We start from the raw sequence: 18,847 nt of genomic DNA on the forward strand, positions 1-18,847 counted from the left end.
CGCAGTCTTCCTTCAGCTTCCTGATATAACACTCCTCCTAGACCATCTCTACTGGCATCCACAAGCAGCTCATAAGGTTTTGCTGGATCTGCATAAGCCGAGATTGGGGCTTTAGTAAGGTTCTTCTTTAATTTCCAGAAGGCCTGTTCACACTTGACATCCCATTGGGCCTGGATAGACTCTTTAGAACCACTGGGCCCTTTCCTGAGTATCTCTGTCTTCTGAGGAGTCATCCCTTAACTTTCAGTCTCCCTCCTCAGCAGCTCATTCAAAGGACCAGCTATCTGAGAAAAATTCTTCTTGAACCTCCGGTAGTAAGAACAAAACCCTAAGAAGGATCATAACTCCGTCACATTTTTGTAGGTCAAGTGGTAACAGCCTCCAACTTCTTCGGATCAGTGGATACTCCGGCAGCGGACACCACGTGTCCTAGATAGGTGACAGAAGTCTGATAAAATTGGTATTTCTCCAGGGACAACTTCAACCCTTCTTCATAAAGCCTCTGAAACACCTTCTCCAAACGGCTTCATGCTCCTCCAAGGTCTTCCCAAAGACAATGAAGTCGTTGAGGTAGACCACAACTTCAGAACATTAAGTGCATGTCTCCTACTGTGTTCTCCATGAGCCTCTGAAAGGTTGCTGGAGCCCCTTCCAATCCTTGGTTCATATGGTTGAACTCAAAAAAAGCCTAAAGGGCTAATGAAAGCAGTCTTTTCTCTGTCTTCAGGATGCATGGGTATTTAATAATACCCACTCTTCAGATCCAACATGCTGAACCATTTGGCTCCTGACAGGCACTGCAAAGCATCTTCTATCCGAGGGGTGGTATATTGATCCAGAATGGTTTGACGGCTCAGAGTACGGTAGTCGATACACATCCTGATGGTCCCATTCTTTTTGCAAACCACCACTATGGGGAAGCATAGGGACTGCAGGACTCCCATATAACACCTGACCTTTTTAGTTCTGCCAACTGCTCATGGAGGTCTTCTAAGTCAGTGGTCCTCAACCCTGGCCTACAGGGCCCACTAACTGGCCAGATTTGCAAGATAACTGAAATACATCCCAGGTGATATCATTTGCTGCTCAGTGATTGCAGTACTCTAGTCTGCATCTCCTCAAGGTAATACTTAAAATCTGGCCTGTTAGTGGGCCCTGAGGACCGGAGTTGAGGACCACTATTCTAAGTCATTCAAAGGTTTTCTCTGGGCTCTCTCTCTGAAGGGCTTGTCCTCACTGAGGCGGATCCGATGTTGGGCACTTTTAGCACAGCCCCACATCGTAATCATTTCTTGAAAATTGTTTCTCCCACTGAGACAACTGGGTCCTCATTCGCTCCCCCCCCCCCCCCCACTTGAAAGGAACAGCTGCGCAAGCAGGGGAAGTACCCTCTGACTCCTTTTCTCTATTCTTCTCCTCCTTCAGCTCAGAAGGGGTTAGTGGGGAAGCAGCACTCACGTGTCCTAACACCATCCTGGGCATCAGACGTACTGACTAGGCGGTAACATTTCGGACACTTACAGGGATCTTCCCACCATTTTTCTGTAGCACTTTGGTCGGGACCCCGGTTGATCCCATGAAAACTTCACCACAGCCTTCATGCAGGTTCTTTCTCCCGGCTGTAACACCCGCTATTTGGTGTCCAACCTCCAGAGCTTCCCCACTTCTTCAACTGGGGTCTTCTGCTAGTGCAGCACTCGCTGGAAAGCTGTCCTTAGCTTAGGATGCACCTCTTCCTCTGTAGACCCTTGGGACGCTAAAGGGATGAGCATCCGCCGAACCAAATCCGTGTTTGTGCCAATTATCAAAGAATTCTGTTTAGCACCTGGGGGTCGAGGGCACACTACGGCAAAAGTATCGAACACTTCCATCTTCACCCCTTTTTTTGGCTGAAATGATATCTTCACGGGAATATACCCATTATAGGGGAACTTTTGGGTCCCTAAACCCCAGATCTGCAGTTCTTCTAGCTTGCAGCTTGAGGGATGTGTCTCAAATGCTTCCGGTAGAAGTCATTGTATAGCAATGTCACTTAAACGCCCATGTCCAACAAGGCCTTGGTATAAATGCCCTCCACTTGCAGTGGTACCACCGGGACAGCCCCACTAGTTTCCTGGGTACCACTTCTCTGCTGGGCTGGAACAATTTTCGACAGACCTTGTTACTGAAGCTTTTCACCTTCTGAGGTTTGATTCTTTCAGGAAGCTCAATGGTTTTCACCTTAACAGATTTAGTCTTTGGGGTACTGAACCTTCTCTGCTGGAGAGGAGTGGAGGTACCGACCGCCTGTGTCTCTCTCTACCCAACTCGGGGGATCCCACCAAAAGTATAGAGGTATTGGGGACAGATGGGGAGGCATATCCCATCTCGTTGTGACCGTAACTACCCTGATAACTGCTGGAGCTCAGGGTTTTAGCGGGACTCTCAATTGGCTCCTTAACTGAGGTCCCCTGAAGTTTTCCGCCTTCTTGTTAAGGAAGAACTTCTGTATGGCCTTCAGCAACTCTTCCATTGTCTCAGGACTAAATCCCCGCTTCGGGCATTGGGCCCTGAAATGCCCCTTCTCTCCACAGGCAAAACACCCTCTATCCCGAGGGGGAAAAAGATTGGATCTTTGAATGACTTCTGCACCTCAGAAACTTTTGCTTGCGCCTACATGACCTGCATCAAGGTCTGGCACATTTGCGTCTGAGCTTGAGCTACTTGAAGCATCAAGTCAGCGGATGGTGAACCCTCCTCAACCTTCCTCCTCTCTGGAACTTCCTCAAGATGGTTTGACTCCACTTCAGCTTCGCTCTCGTCTTCTGAGGGACTATTTTCTACTCGTAACAGCTGGGCTGAGGCTCTCTCTTTTTTCAATTCATTATTTAATGGCTCTTTTCCTCTGTGTTTTTTCTCTTCAAGCAAGGCTTCTTCCTCCCGAACTTCCCGTAAAAATTCTGGGTAATTAGGAGTATCCTTGACCCCTTTGAGCTGTAATTTTAACACAATCGGGTGGTTGGGCTGAGTGCCCTGTAATACTCGATCCAGGCGTACTCGGTCAGCATCTTTAGGGTCGACACCCTTCCGCAGGAGGATTTGGTGTAACATCTTATCTACCCTTGAGAAGTACTCTAATAAATTTTCTACCTTCTGCCAGTGTGTATGGTTGAACTTATAGAGTAGATCAGTGGTCTTCTCCACCCGCCCGAACACATCCAAAAGGGCTTTCAGATAATCATTAGCTGTACAGTTATTATTCCCCATCCTTAGATTTCGGATCACTTCAGCTGCAGAGCCCCTCAAACTTTCACTTAACCTCTGTCTCTTCACAGACTCTGCAACACTCTGCTTATCCACAGCCTGGGTAGCCTGAGTCATCCAACTCTCTAAGTTCTCTTCGCCAGTGGGGGTGGGTGACTGCCCAGAAAAGAAACGCAACTTGGATAGTTTTGTGCAGTTCCACTTGCCCCATTCAGAACCAGGCTATCCACGAACCAACTCATGATGGCATAGAAAGAAGCAGGAGGTATGGCAGCTTTTTCTCCATCTTTGTTCACGGAACTGGGCCCTGGGCGAGGGCTCCCTGGAGGGGGGGGGGGGGATTTCCCTTCACTGTCCTCATTCTTCTTCAAAGAGGAGAAAACTCTAGTCAGGACAGTCTCCTCCAGCATCACCCAGTCTGTTTGGAATATGTCTGGAACTTCTCCCTTCCACTCTACCAGCACTTGCACAATATCCAGGGCATAGTCAGCCCGTGCATCCAGGATGTAGGCTGATTTCCCCGGTGTTAGGGCCCACACCCACCGTCTGATCTCTGTCTCTGTGTGTTCATATCCTACAACTTCCAGGACCACACTTTGATCCAAACTGGCTCCTTGATACAGTGCCCAGGGCCAGGCAAGGGCAGGGTTCATTGCTTCTCCGGCTACTGGCCCTCTGGGGGGGGGGGGGGGCATTGAGGGCAGAAGTGGCACTGGATATCCCAGACAAGCCCCCAAATGTAGCCCTGCTCCCAAGAGAGTGGCTTAGTGTATGGGTATCCTCTTCACTTCTTTCACCCTGAGCCTGCTCAGACCCAACTGACACTATTTGTTCTGTCATTCTGAATGATGGAGACCACAAGTATTGCAGTGAAGAATCAGTTTACTGCTTTTGACTTTTGAAATAAAAGAAGAATATACAAACAGAATCAAAGATAATGCAAATGTTGCCAAGTAGGTCGATTCTGAATCCCCAACCAAGGATTTAGGGTTAGTTCAGCACTCAGGATTTGGAACACAGGCCACCCATGCATATGCAAATAAATGCATATGTATGCTAGAGGATTGCATTCAGCAACAGTAAATACACATTGAATCTTATAGTGTACTTGGAGAGTGACCACAGATGAGAATGACTACACTTAATGACTAATGTAGAATAAACAATATAACAATGCTACACTAACTATCAGAGTGCACTCTGTGTACTAACAGGGGCCCCCTTTATGCTGAATTGCAAGAGTCTCCTGGAGAGTGTGGCCTCACTAGTCTTCACCGGAAAGGAATTCCCACCAATCCAAGGAAAGTAATTGTAATCCAATAAAGGTAGTGATGATGAACTGTGATCCCCAAAGTAGTCAATAATTGTAATCCACAGAGATGTATGTAAAACAGATCCTGATGCATCTCAACAGACTAACAGCCTAGGACTGGATAGAGGGCTTAAGGCCTAGTTCACCCACCTCACACTATATGTATATCTGCAGTGTCCAGTGGTATAGCTATATGTCAGTATGGCCTCTTTTAAGCATACAGTTTGGCAGTCCTGCCCTGATTTAGCCTAGGTCTGTGATCAGTGCAGATGTAGATACTGAATGTCTCTCACCCAAACCGAGAGCTTATTAATGACAACAAAGCTTATTAATGGACTGGAAGACCTCAGTTATGGGAGGATAAAAAACTCAGTTATGAGGGATGGAGGACCTCAGTTATGGGAGGATGGAAAATCACAGTTTTGGGGGATGGAGGATCTCGGTTATAGGGATGGAGGACCTCAGTTATGGAGGATCTTAGTTATGGGGGATGAAAGACCTCAGTTAGGAAGGAGGAGGACTTCAGTCATAGGGGCTGGAGGACATTAGCTAGGGGGGCTAGAGGACCTCAGTTAGGGGGGATGGAGGACCTCAGCTATGAGGAGCAGTTATAAACAATTAAAGTAGTTGTAAAGGTAAAAGGTTTTTTACCTTAATGCATTTTCTGCATTATCTGCATTAAATAACAAAGAAAATCTCCATATCAGCTCCCCCAGCCCTCCTGAAACACTTACCTGAGTCCAATTTCCATCCAGTGATGTACCTATCTGCAGCAGCGCTGCTTTTTTCTTCTCACAGGAGGTTTGGCAGTAGCAGGACCCATTGGCTCCTGCTGCTTTCAATCAAATCCTGTGAGCAGAGAGCAGGATGGGGTGGGGCTTTTCTGCACTGTGTGTGTCTATAGATGCACACACTGCGGCCTGGGATTGAACCTGCATGAGTGCCCCCATAGTAAATGGCTTGCTATGGAGGCACTCAGAGAAGAGGAGGAGCCAGGAAAGTTACTGCAGTGGACTTTAGAAAAAGAGGATCGGGGTTGCTTTGGACAAAACCATCACACAGAGCAGGTAAGTGTAACACGCTTGTTTTTTTAAATAAAAAAAACAATTAATCCTTTACAGCCGCTTTAAATGTATTCTCCCTGGAGAAGAGACACCTCAGAGGAGGCATGATCACAATATGTAAATCTCTCAATGGTGACTGTATTATTGGGAAAAAACTATTTATTGTAAAGTCTCTGAAGAAGACATGTGGTCACGCAATGAGGATAAAGAAGAATTGGTTCAATTTAAAACTGTGTATAAATTTACTGTTAGAGCGGTAAGGATGTAGAAGTCATTTCCACAGTTGGTGGTATTAGTGGACAATGAAGATAATAAAAAAAAAAAAAATTAAACTTTTAGATGTGTTTCTCAATGAACACAATATATGAGATTATGTAGCAACTTACGTACACACACACGTGTTGAACTGGACGGACTGATAAGTCTGTGTCTTTTTCTAAACTTACCAATGATGTAACTATGATAAAGGGAAAATGGAAGAAGGAAAGAGAGGATAAAAGTACAGAGTGGATAAATGCGGACTTCCAATACACAGGGGTCCATTATCAGCCTAACGATGAAAGCAGAGAGATGAAAAAAGGATTAAAGGACAAATAGGTGTAGCACCCTCCTAGGTAGGTGCTAGTGAGAGAGTATAGTTTTGAGCTCTGTCTGCTTATCAGAGGGGCTGCAGGTAAATCTATGTTGCTCTCTGTCTATCAGGGAGCAGGATCTATTAGTGAGGTCTGCTCAATGTGCTCAGTATGCGATTCATTCAGTCTGAAGTGTGTTTCACGTTGGTCCAATAGGGAGGCACGTTGGACAGTGGGAGGAAACCTGACGAATGGGTGCATAGGCTTTTCATACAGTCCTGGTGATTGGCAGAGGGCAGGTTGCCTGGGTGCATTCTGGGATACTGTATAAAAGCCAGGAGCACATGTGCTGCGGGGTCTTTGGCTGGTGAGCAGTGTCCCGGAGGGAGGGGGGCGGCTGCCTCCTCCTCTGTAGAGGTGTCATGCAGTTGCAGGAGGTCATCCTGAGGACCTGAGGAGCCGTTGAGAAGAGCTGAACCCTGAGGTCCAGGAGAGCTGACTGAGAGGGGAGACACTTGAGACCCTGGGACTGCAGGATCGGGAGTACAGGGACTTGTGTCAAGGGGTCTGACCTGAGGGGGGCCACTCCTGCTCGTAGGATAGTCAGTGGACAGGTGTCAGCAGAGGAAGAAAAAGAGGATACTGAGGAGAGTGTCCTGAAGATAATTGTTTGTTAACCGAGTTGTCCGAGGAAAAGAGACTGAATCCAAGTTCATCCAAAGTGGCCGGGTGAATAAACAGCCTGGCTGTATCAGAAGATAGGGGTCCTTAATATTGTCTATAGTTACATTGGAGTATCCCACTGTTTCCTTCTTCTATCCCCAATTGACAATAAACCACAAAAGGGACTTCCGGTTCCACGCCGCATGGAGTAGGTGAGCCTCCAGCAGCTCCCACGGTGTGACTCCAAAAATCAGCCTGCAAAACCAACCCATCGCCTCCCGCTTGCCTCCACCCACCTGTACCGGCTTAGTAAGCCCCTGGGACTCGGTAGTGACCCCTCTTTCCCGCTCCGATGGAGCGATACCTCGAAAAGACCACGCCACGTCCGCCTCTGGGCCCCGTACAAATCGAGGCCGCGGTCTCGGCCTGCACCGGCACCCTTTCGGACGCTGCAGCCATGGACACATCTCTGCAGCCATCAGACAGCCCCCAGCAGCCTCTTACTGCAACCTCTTCCTCACCAGACCCCTCCACAGATAAAATAGCACAGGCTGTGGTAGCCCTGCTCACACCCACCATTGCGGCCTCTGTGTAGTGGGCTGTTGCTGCTGGCATGGCTAGTATCAAGAGGGAGCTGGATGCACACTCCCACAGCCTAACAGAGGTAGAAAGTCGCCTCTCTAATGTGGAGGATGAACTCTACCAATTTCAGGGCTCGGAGCAATCTCAAGACAAATTAAACCGTGTCATTATGGACAAATTAGAAGATTTGGAGAACAGATCACGCCGAAGCAACCTTAGATTTATTGGGGTCCCGGAAAACATTGCACCCTCAGCCATCCCTGAATTGTGTGCTAGGAAGATCCCTGCTGCATTGGGCCTACAGGGTACCTGCGTAGTGGAACGGGCTCACAGAATGGGTCTTTACTCTGAAGAACACAAGACCCCTCGCCCCATTATCGCTAAGTACTTGAATTATGCAGACAAGTCTGCCATCTTACAGAAATTATGCCAAACTCCAAACTTTCAAATCGAAGGCATGAAAATTCTTATATTTGCTGACTATTCCGTTGATGTCGCAAAAAGACGCAAAGCTTTCCAGACCGTATGCTCTAAACTCCAACGCTTGAAGTTTACCTTGGCCTATCTGGCGACATTGCGCCTTCGTGCCCCGAACGGCAACCAATTGTCTTTCCAAGATCCGGAAGAGGCAGAGAATTTTGTCCGTTCTCTCTAGCACGGTGATACTGGTCACCCATCATCAGCTAAATCCCTTTCTTTTTCCAGACCTTTAGTCCAACGGAGCCCCAGGAAGGAATCCCCTAAACGGCAAAGGTACTCTGATGTGGTTAGCTCTGGTCGCCCTGGCCCACCACGTTGAATTCTCTCCGACCCTGAAGTATTTTTGTTTTACCTTAAGGGACCTTGGAGTGGTTTCCTCCGGGTTTAGTGCTCGGGCGGTCCCTACTGCCTGACACAGTGCGGTTCTCGAGTTCACCTTTCACTTGTAGAGTTAACCTTTACGCTTATTATATTTTAATGCCTTGTTGATGTAATGTTATATATGTGCTCCTTTTCCGTGCTTGATGCGTATGCCATGGCTGCCCCATAGCCTGTCGCAGGTCGCGACCCAGGTACCTGCTGTGACGAGCTGCTTATGGGCCATGTTATCCCCCTCCTCGTCCCCGGAGTCCCACCTGGGGATTTGTGCTCTGTAGCATACACATGCGGAAAAAAGCGAAGTTCCCGAGACTTTACTGTTATGTTTACTATGTTTGCTTTTTCTCCATCCAGTTTTCCCCTCCCTGGTTTACTCCCCTCAGAGGTCATCCACACGGCGTCATGCTCGTATGAACACCCGGCGGGTCTGAACATGCATTACATCCCTCACTCTCCCCTTGGGTATGGGTAAGCTCAATCCAAGCATCTGCACTCACACGTCTTCTCTTCCCCCAATATGATGATAGTGACATGGAATGTTAAGGGTCTTCGATCCCCGGCTAAGAGGATGAAAGTCCTACGGCATATTAAACGCCTCCGGGCGGACATCGCTCTTATCCAGGAATCGCATCTTCTAGCGGACGATATGGCGCGAATAGAAAAGCTCTGGGTAGGAAAGGTAGTGGGTTCGGCAGCTTCAGGACATAAAGCTGGGGTACTTATACTGTTTCATAAACGCCTTCCAGTGGAAATCCTTTCGGTGGACACGGACTCAGATGGCCGCTATGTCTCGGCACATGTCCGGCTTCACTGCAAAGAATTTGTCATTTCCAACATATACGCACCAAATGTTTTTGAGCAATCCTTTTATACAGCCCTCTCTTCCCGTATAATGACATTGCCGACTGTCCCATGCCTGGTTGGAGGCGACTTTAATGCTGTCATGGACGTAGTTTTGGATAAATCCTCCCCTCCTACGTCTTCGTCCCCTCGTGGGATCGGGAACCAAACTCCCTTGGCCTCGTTAATTGAATCTCTCTCGTTGTGCAATGTATGGCGACATTTCCATCCGGCGGATACCTTCTACTCCCACCCCCATAAGACTTTTAGGAGAATAGACTATTTCTTTTGCTCCGACTCCCTTCTCCCATTGACGCAAGACGCTACGATCCACGAGCTGGCAATATCTGACCATTCCCCGATCTCCATTTCCCTAGATTTCGCAGTCGTCCTGGCTGCCCCACTTGTATGGCGGTTCCCCTCCTACCTGTCCAACAATGATGACTTTAAGGCCTTCCTGGAGCGTGCTTGGATGGACTACACGAATTCTAATGCGGCACACTCCTCCTCCCCCCCACTTGTTTTGGGAAGCGGGCAAAGCCTTCCTAAGAGGTCGTATTATTTCATATGCGGCGGCTTTCAAAAGAAATGCGAACGGCGGGTACAAATCGGCTAGTGAACGTCTGCGAGTGGCCCAGCGCAACTTGGTACTGACTGATTCCCCTGCGGCTCGGGAGGACTGGCTGACGGCCAAAAAAACTTTTGACGATTGGGCGGACAAGTTGGAACACATCCACAAAGCACACCTCTCGGCGACTTTGCACAGGTTTGGCAATAAGGCTGGCAAGCTCTTGGCGAAAATGTGAAAAGGTCAGACGTCTCCCACTCATATCGGCTCTCTGCGAGACCCCACAGGGTTAGTCGACTCCACACCCCAAGGTTTCCAGCGTATCATGTGAAACTTTTATTTGTCCCTTTACGGCCCCGACGAGGTAGACAGTACAGTAGACTACTTGTTTTTGACGGCACGGGGATCCCCACCATCAGTGTTGATCACCTAGCTGTGTTAAATGCTCCAATCTCGGCGGAAGAAGTCATGCAAACAATTAAACACCTAACATCTAACAAATCTCCGGGTCCCGACGGTCTCTCTGGAGAATTTTACAAATCCATCGCACCTAGTCTAGTACCAACACTCGTCGCAGTATACTCGCACATATGGGAGGGCAGACCCTACCTGCCAACTGGCAATCAAGCGATCATCAAACTCCTTGCGAAAAAAGGCAAGGAACCTCTAGAACCAGGGTCGTACAGCCCCATTTCACTACTGAACCTAGATGTAAAAATTTTGTCAAAGCTCATTGCTTTTCGCTTGGCACTCATTATGTCCCACTTGATACATCCGGCCCAATCAGGCTTTACCAAAGGCCGTTCGGCCACTGCCAATATTAGAAAGGTGCTGCTGGTTCTCGACCAAACACGGATACACCCTAAAAACGACCTAGCCATAGTCACCCTCGATGCCGAAAAGGCGTTTGACAATGTCAATTTTGTCTGGTTGCGCAAGGTCCTGATGACCATGGGGTTCCACGGCCCTTTCGTTAACCTCATAACCTCCATGTACACCTCCCCGACTGCTAGACTGTGCGTGGGTGGTGCAATGACATAAGACTGCCAACTGTTCAAGGGAACACGCCAAGGCTGTCCCCTATCCCCACTCCTGTTTAACCTGGCGATAGAGCCCCTCTCGCGTTATCTCTCCAACAAGGCCCCCCTACATGGGATACAGGTGGGCTCTCAGGACCTACGGATCTCCCTGTTCGCAGACGATGTCCTGTTGTTTACCTCTCACCCTGCCGCCGACGTGCCTACGATCGTCTCTACATTTGATGCGTTTCGCAAATGCTCGGCCTAAAAACTAATTACTCTAAAAGTGAAATTCTCCCCCTGGGGGTAGCTACGTCCCGCTCCTGGGAAAAACACTCCCAGTTTAAAATCGCGACTACACATATCACATACCTCGGTATCAAAATAGGGAGGACCCCCTCTTCTATTTACTCCCTGAACTACCCCCCATTGTTTTCCAAAATAAAAGGGGAACTGGAAAATTGGATGGAATTGTCGTTGTCTCTCTTGGGGAGATGCCATCTGCTTAAAATGGTCAGCTTTGCCCGTCTCCTGTATTTTCTACAAACTCTACCCTTACTGATCAAACACAAAGACGTTCAGGAGCTGTCTCGAGCCTTCTCCCGTTTTCTCTGGAGGGACAGGAGACCTCGCATTTCTTCAAAAAAACTGAGCCTCCCCAGGCGTGACGCTGGCATAAATTTTCCTGACCTAGGGCTATATAATCTGTCATGTCTCCTGAGGGTGGCCTTGGACTGGATATCCCGGACCTCCCAGTATTCTAACCACGAGTTGGAGTCTCAGATGTCCAGTCCATATTCTCTCTCGGCTCTCCTGCATGTCAGGTGGGCCCAATTGCACCCCGAACTCCGCCATAACCTGCTCCTTAGGGACACGGCTATTGCATGGAGGGAAGTACGCAAGCTTTTGAAACTGCCTCTCTACTTCTCCAAATATCTCCCGATCAGGGTCAACCCTGTCTTTCCCCCTGGTATTGATCATGCGGTATACAAGGTTTGGGACAGGAAAGGGTTGCAGATCTTTGCACACCTGTGTGACCCCCACACTGGGGCTCTGACCCCTACCTCCGACATTATGGCCAAATATAACCTGCAGATATCAGACTCTTTCTACGTGAATCAATGTTTGCATTTTATAACTACGATCTCAGGCAAATCAGTGGATAGATTCCGGTCGTCTCTCATTGACACTCTTCTGGACTCTGGCAATTTCACCATCTCGGACATTTACAAACCTTTATTGAAGTCGTGTCCACCTGCTTCCTTCACGTCATCCGCTTCAAACTGGCTGAAAGATTTCCCTGGAGATGACACTTTGCCTAACATGATCAGTGGCCTCTGAGCCACTCTCAGACTAACCCCCAACTCTATTTGGAAGGAAACGCAACTCAAGATTTTCCACAGAGCTCACATCCCTTTCCTCTCTGACAAAACAATTCCGGATGCCCACAAATGTCCTCTTTGCTCTGCCGAGAGACCCTCCCTTCATCACAAGTTTTGGCACTGCTCGTCTATTTTGTTGTTTTGGGACAATGTCTTAACCTTCATTAAAGATGTCACTACTCTAGCTGTTCCGAAAGACCCCCTTCTGCTCCTATTCGGCCATTGGGACAAACGTCTACAAAAGTGGTCGAGCACTCCGGCCAGTTCTCATCGTCTATGGATCCTCACCACTCTTCTGGTAGACAGACGAGTGATCTTGAAACACTGGATCTCTTCGACACCACCTCCTATTTCTAGGGTGAAGTCAGAGCTAACCACACTCTTATGCATTGACCGCCTCAATACGGATTTTACGGCCCCTTCATCAGCCCAGTCCTTCTATGGCAAATGGAATACCTTTCTAACCTTCCTCTCCAAGGATTCGGACTTGCCCCCGGACGATTACACATTTCGAGTACGAGATCCCCTCATCCATGCCACCTCTGTGACCACCATCCCCGATTAGGTCATCGAGTTCTGACCATTCCCCCCTCCCCCCCTCTTACCCTTGCCCACCTCTGGGCGGGCCCTCCACCCCTGTTTCTCAAATTCTATCTAAGTTGGATTATTGTATCTGCTTGTATGTGTTTTATACTCTGTTATGCTCGAAAATTTTAAATAAAAAAAAAAAAAAACTACACGTCAACCTGCTACAAGTTAAGTGAATATATGTTGTATAGTGAATTGTCATTAACTGCATTCTCCATTTACTTATTTGTGACACTGCTGCCATTTACCTCAATCCATAACAATATATTAAGTTCCTTTTTCAAAAAAAAAATAAACCACAAAACAACGAAATACCCCTGGATCGATTATTGCAGTGAGCTGAGTGGAGGAATTAAGAAATTGTATCTGTCATGATTGTATGCTAGAAACTCAGGGGGACCCATAGAGAGAATAACTGGTAGTCCTTACTGGGGCAGTGCTACATAAAAAAAAAAAGAAAATAGGAAAGGGAAAGGATGTGGTGATGTTTGTTATCAGGAAACACTTACTTTTCACATGACTTTTCCTCTCTTCTGTTCTGATACTACCAACCCTTGCTATTCCTGACCACCCTTGACCTTCTTTTGCTGGGATTTTCTGTCTGAAAGAAATGAGAGGTTATGAGTATATGGTTGGAGGTGATATGTACTATTATCTCAATGTTCCAGGGGCGGTTAGGAACTTACTCATTCTCTGCATCCACATAAGAGACGCTTCTTCTCTGTCTGCATGGTGAGCGTAAAGATCTCCGGGTAAATGACAAGTCCTCTGGAGAGATGATGGGGGCAGGGAATGGTCCAGTCTTTTCAGTCTGCTCATTTTGTTGCTTAATTGTGTGCTGGCTTTGTGGTTTGTTATTTAGGTCCAAGTCAGGGAAAAATTGCATAGACAGCCCTGTGAGTGGAAATTAGAACAGACGAGAGGACAGGAATGAAGAGAGACTAGGAAAATTAGGAAAATTACAAAATACAAAGTTCTGTTATTATGAAAGGTATTTATAGAGAAGTGATTTCCTGCAGAAATTGAGGATGGATGAAGATCTGGGGGGCTACCAAGACTACTATCATATGTTAAAAAGTGGATTTACTCAAGAGATAAAGCTATAATTCTATTACTTTACAAAACTCTGGTTCTTCTTCATCTTCAATATGCCATCCAGTTATGGTCACCAGTCCTCAGAAAGGATGTGCTGGAATTGGAGAGAGTCCAGAGAAGGGCAACAAAGCTAGTAAAGGGACTGAAGGACCTCAGTTATTTGAGGATGGAAAATCTCAGTTATGGGGGATGGAGACCTGAGTTATGGGAGGATGGAAAATCTAATTTATGGGGAATGGAGGATCTCAGTTATGGGGGCTGGAGGATGTCAGTTATTGGGGATGGAGGATCTCATCTGGTGGGGGGGGGGGGTGGAGGTTCTCAGTTATGACTGATAGAGGACCCTAGTTAGGGGGGTGGAGGAGCTCAGTTGTGGGGTCTGGAGGATCTTTGTTATGTGGGATAGAGGAGCTTAGTTATGGGGTCTGGAGGATCTTTGTTATGTGGGATGGAGGACCTCAGTTATAGGGGATGAAAGACTACAGTTATGGGGATGACGGACTTCAGCTATGAGGGATGGAGGTCCTCAGATATGAGGAACAGTTATAAACACTAAAGTGGTTGTAAAGGTTAAAGTTTTTTTTTTTTTACCTTAAAAAAGAAGTTTTTGTTTTTGTTTTGTTTTTTTAACCATACTTGCCTAGGTGGATGCAGCATCGGTCCGATGCTGCATCTGTCCCCCGCTGGTTCTAAGGCAGGGAACCGAGCAATCAAACACCGTTGATTGCTCGGTTCTCCATTCTCCCTGAGCAGAGAGCTGGTGAGCAGAGTTATAGCAGCAGCGAAGTGGTTACTGCACCGCGCCGGAAAGCATGCACTTAAGAGATCTGCCTTACAGGAGGAGCCACTGCCAGAGGGTCGCCTCCCACAAGCTGCCAATCCGAGTGGAGGAAGAGAGCTGAGACATCACTTCCGCCATCGGGTGTAGCTGAGGAGCAGACACGTGGGTGGAGGAGCAAGATGGTGGATGCTGGAGTGAGCCGGAGTGCAGAGGCTATCTCACGTGTTGGCAGAGTACCTAGAGAGCAAACGGAATCACCAGATTCAGTCCTGTGGGACACATGAGTGAGATTGGTGCCCATCGGGAGACTGGTGCTGTGCAGCGGAGGGGACAAGGAGCATCTTGGGCTGGTATGTAGCCGATGCTTTAATGGCGCCTATGATGGGGATACCTGTGGGCAGAGGAAGAGGAGTGTTAAGAGCACTGCTGGGGCCAGGACCAGTGGTGCAGACTTACACTGCCATATGCCAGGCCAGGGAGACTCACATATCAGAGGTGAGATGCACACAGATTGTGCAGGCCGAGTCGCGGCCAGAAGAAGGGCCAGCAATTTCTGCAGAGGCAGAACCATCACTCTCAACAAGGCAGAGGGGAATCAATGGGTTCCTGAGAGAAAGGCCTCTAGTGTGTCCAGTGAGGAAGAAGCTGGAGCCATTGATATAGGGTCACCTTGTTTCCAACATCGGTTCGGATCCTTGGAAGAGGGTATTGATGTGTGGAAATCCGAAGAAGAAACTGAATGGGACTAGGGAACAGAGAAGATAAGCAGCTCTGTGAGTCCCAGTTCACTCGAAGATGAGACCAAGGAGGCTGTAGTACGCATGCAATGTGCCAGGAACTTGGGGTTCTGTGAGGCCTATGCCACAAGGGTCCCAGATTTGTCCCCACCTCGCACCTACAACCAGGCTCGGGATCAGAATGAGGCCTACACAAATCTCATCAAGAGAGAGGAGACCTTATACACCCCACCTGGAAGAAGAGACAGGCAGAAACTAGGTTCTCTAGACGCCAGTGCCTGATACAGAGGAAGTTGGCCCTGGAGTATGGGTATGACTACCCCTATGATTCCCCGGGAGATCATGGAAGAGATCGAGGCCAGGAGAGAAGAATGGTGTGACGAAGTAATTTGGGAATTTCTGTACATCCCCAAGCCATATTGTAACCAGAAGAGGCCGGAATTGTGGGACATTTTCCTTTCTGTTAAGGCTAACTGGAAGCTAGGGCAGTCCATCCACATAGACCGTGTGGAAGTTCACCACCCAAACGGAACAGGCCAGGCTTGGGCTGTTCGGGTTCAGGATACTGCAGGGAAGACTGTTTGGGTGCCACACCCTGATTACTACTGCTGAGGGTGCAGAGTTCCCACTACTGTAGAGGAGTTGTTGCGTTATAGGGCTGGCTAGCCTGGAAGTTCGTAAAAAAGAAGGGGCTGGAGAGCCGGAAGAGAGTTCAAGAAAAAAAAAGTTGTTGTTAGGGCCGGAATCCCTATTATCAAATTCCCCTTTCCCTTCTATCCTTGCAAGATGGATTGGGAATCAGCAGAACACCTATTACTGTGTAATATCTTCAAAAGAGGGCCGTCACTCTAACCCACAAAGACTACCTGTTCAGAGAACTTCAGTAGGCACTCAGTTCTGTGCCTCAGTTTGTTTCAACAAGCAATATTCACTGGATGGTCTATAAAGATCCTTTGGGCCAATGGGCCAGGATCCCTAGCTGGAAATTAAAAAGACACTTTGTGAAGAAATTTGGGTCAATGGGCCAGGAGAGTTGAAGCACAGAAGAAGAGGACCCTTTACAAAGATACTTTGCTCAAAGGACACTTTGTGAAGATCCTGTTGGGCCAGTGGGCCGGGTGACAGAACTTTGTGTGAGTTGCTACATTGGGAAAGGGGGGTAGTGGCTCAATGTCTCTTCAGAGAAGGGGCTGCCAGAGTAAAGGGCCCCTTGAAGAGATTTACAAAACTCACAAGTTGGACAAGTTTTCTAAGGCTCCAGCAAAATAGCTTGATAGAAAAGATGTGTTGCCTTGGTGTTACAGAAGGAGAGGACACTGTGAACACCAGTCGGATGGACTCCGCATTTCTTCATTCTGAACTTGTGGGTCTGACTATAATAGGAAGAGAGTCAGTGCCTTAGAGACAGAGAGGGACTGTGCCTATTATTTTTGTCTACAAAATAGTTTCAGTAGGAAATAATGGTGAAGAGCTAGATAGTCAGCTTGGTATGGTCTGTTTTGTTGTCTATTGCAGGTATAACAACAGAACGCTGGGTCAAGCGTGCCCTAAGGGGGGCCTGGAATGATGAAGATCCCTATGAGAATGTCGCAATTAGAGATAATGTGGTGAAAAGGTTGCCTCTGAGGAGAGGGCAGTCTCACCGTGAGTAGGTAACAATGTACAAATTTGTGCTTAACTCTATTTCCTTTGCGGGCTTGCTTAGGACTTCCAGGTCTGGATAGGCCCTCCACTATGCAATGCAAATTTCTATGCAATATAGTTATTGTATTTATTTATCTAGATAGGGTAATGTCTCTTACCTTGTCAAGCAGAATTTTGTTTAGCGGGGGGTGCATTGGTCTAAATGCACCTGGTATGTGTATATACAGTAAATGTGTGAATATTTGTACAGCAGAGTCATATATTTTTCCACGTAATTTATTGTATCTACTGGCCACATATGGGGTATGCCCCATGGCCCGATACATTTGTAATTTCCGTTTTCCCCTTTTCCAAGTTTGTGGGATACTCTGTGAAATTTTTGTGCAAATATTTTTTGTAGGAGCGGCTGCCCAGAGTCAGTGAGGACATGGCTCGTTTGGCGGGGGGTGTAGCATCCTCTTAAGTAGGTGCTAGTGAGAGAGTATAGTTTTGAGCTCTGTCTGCTTACCAGAGGAGCTGCAGGTAAATGTACTGTATTTTGCTCTCTGCCTATCAGGGAGAAGGATTTATTAGTGAGGTCTGCTCAATGTGCTCAGTATGCGATTCACTCAGTCTGAAGAGTGTTTTACACTGGTCCAATAGGGAGGCATGTTGGACAGTGGGAGGAAACCTGACGAATGTGAGTGCATAGGCTTTTGATACAGTCCTGGTGATTGGCAGAGGGCAGGTCGTCTGGGTGCATTCTGGGATACTGTATAAAAGCCAGGAGCACATGTGCTGCGGGGTGTTTAGCTGGAGAGCAGAGTCCCGGAGGGAGGGGGTGGCTGCCTCCTCCTCTGTAGAGGTGTCATACGGTCACAGGAGGTTGTCCAGAGGAGCAGTTGAGAGGAGCTGAACCCTGAAGTCCAGGAGAGCTGACTGAGAGGGGAGACACTGGAGACCCCGGGGCAGTTCAAAGGGCCTGACCTGAGGGGGGCCATCCCTTCTCCTAGGATAGTCAGTGGACGGGTTTCAGCAAAGGAAGAGAAAGAGGATACTGAGCAGAGTGTCCTGAAGATAATTGTTTGTTCACCAATCACAAAGTCGTCTGAGGAAAAGAGACTCAATCCAAATTCATCCATAGTGGCGGGGTGAATAAACAGCCTGGCTGTATCAGAAGATAGGGGTCCTCAACATTGTCTATAGTTAAATTGGAGTATTCCACTATTTCCTTCTCCTATCCCCAATTTACAATAAACCACAAAACAACCAAATACCCCTGGACTGATTGGAGTGAGCTGAGTGGAGGAATTAAGAAATCGTATTTGTCATGATTGTGTGCTAGTAACTCAGGGGGACCCATAGAGAGAATAACTGGCAATCCTTACGGGGGCAGTGCTACATAGGAAAAAAATAAAATAGGAAAGGGAAAGGATGTGGGTGATGTTTGTTATCAGGAAACACTTACTTTTCACATGACTCTTCCTCTCTTCTGCGCTGATACTACCAACCCTTGCTAATCCTGACCACCCTTGACCTTCTTTTGCTGGGATTCTCTGTCTGAAAGAAATGAGAGGTTATGAGTATATGGTTGGAGGTGATATGTACTATTATCTCAATGTTCCAGGGGTGGTTAGGAACTTACTCATTCTCTGCATCCACATAAGAGACACTTCTCTGTCTGCCTGGTGAGCGTAAAGATCTCCGGGTAAATGACAAGTCCTCTGGAGAGATGATGGGGGCAGGGAATGGTCCAGTCTTATCAGTCTGCTCATTTTCTTGCTTAATTGTGTGCTGGCTTTGTGGTTTGTCCAAGTCAGGAAAAAATTGCATAGACAGCCCTGTGAGTGGAAATTAGAGCGGATGAGAGGACAGAAATGAAGAGAGACTAGGAAAATTAGGAAAATTACAAAATACAAA

Source organism: Pelophylax lessonae (assembly GCF_965119305.1).
Source record: "Pelophylax lessonae genome assembly, chromosome: 4".
Classification (NCBI taxonomy): domain Eukaryota; kingdom Metazoa; phylum Chordata; class Amphibia; order Anura; family Ranidae; genus Pelophylax; species Pelophylax lessonae.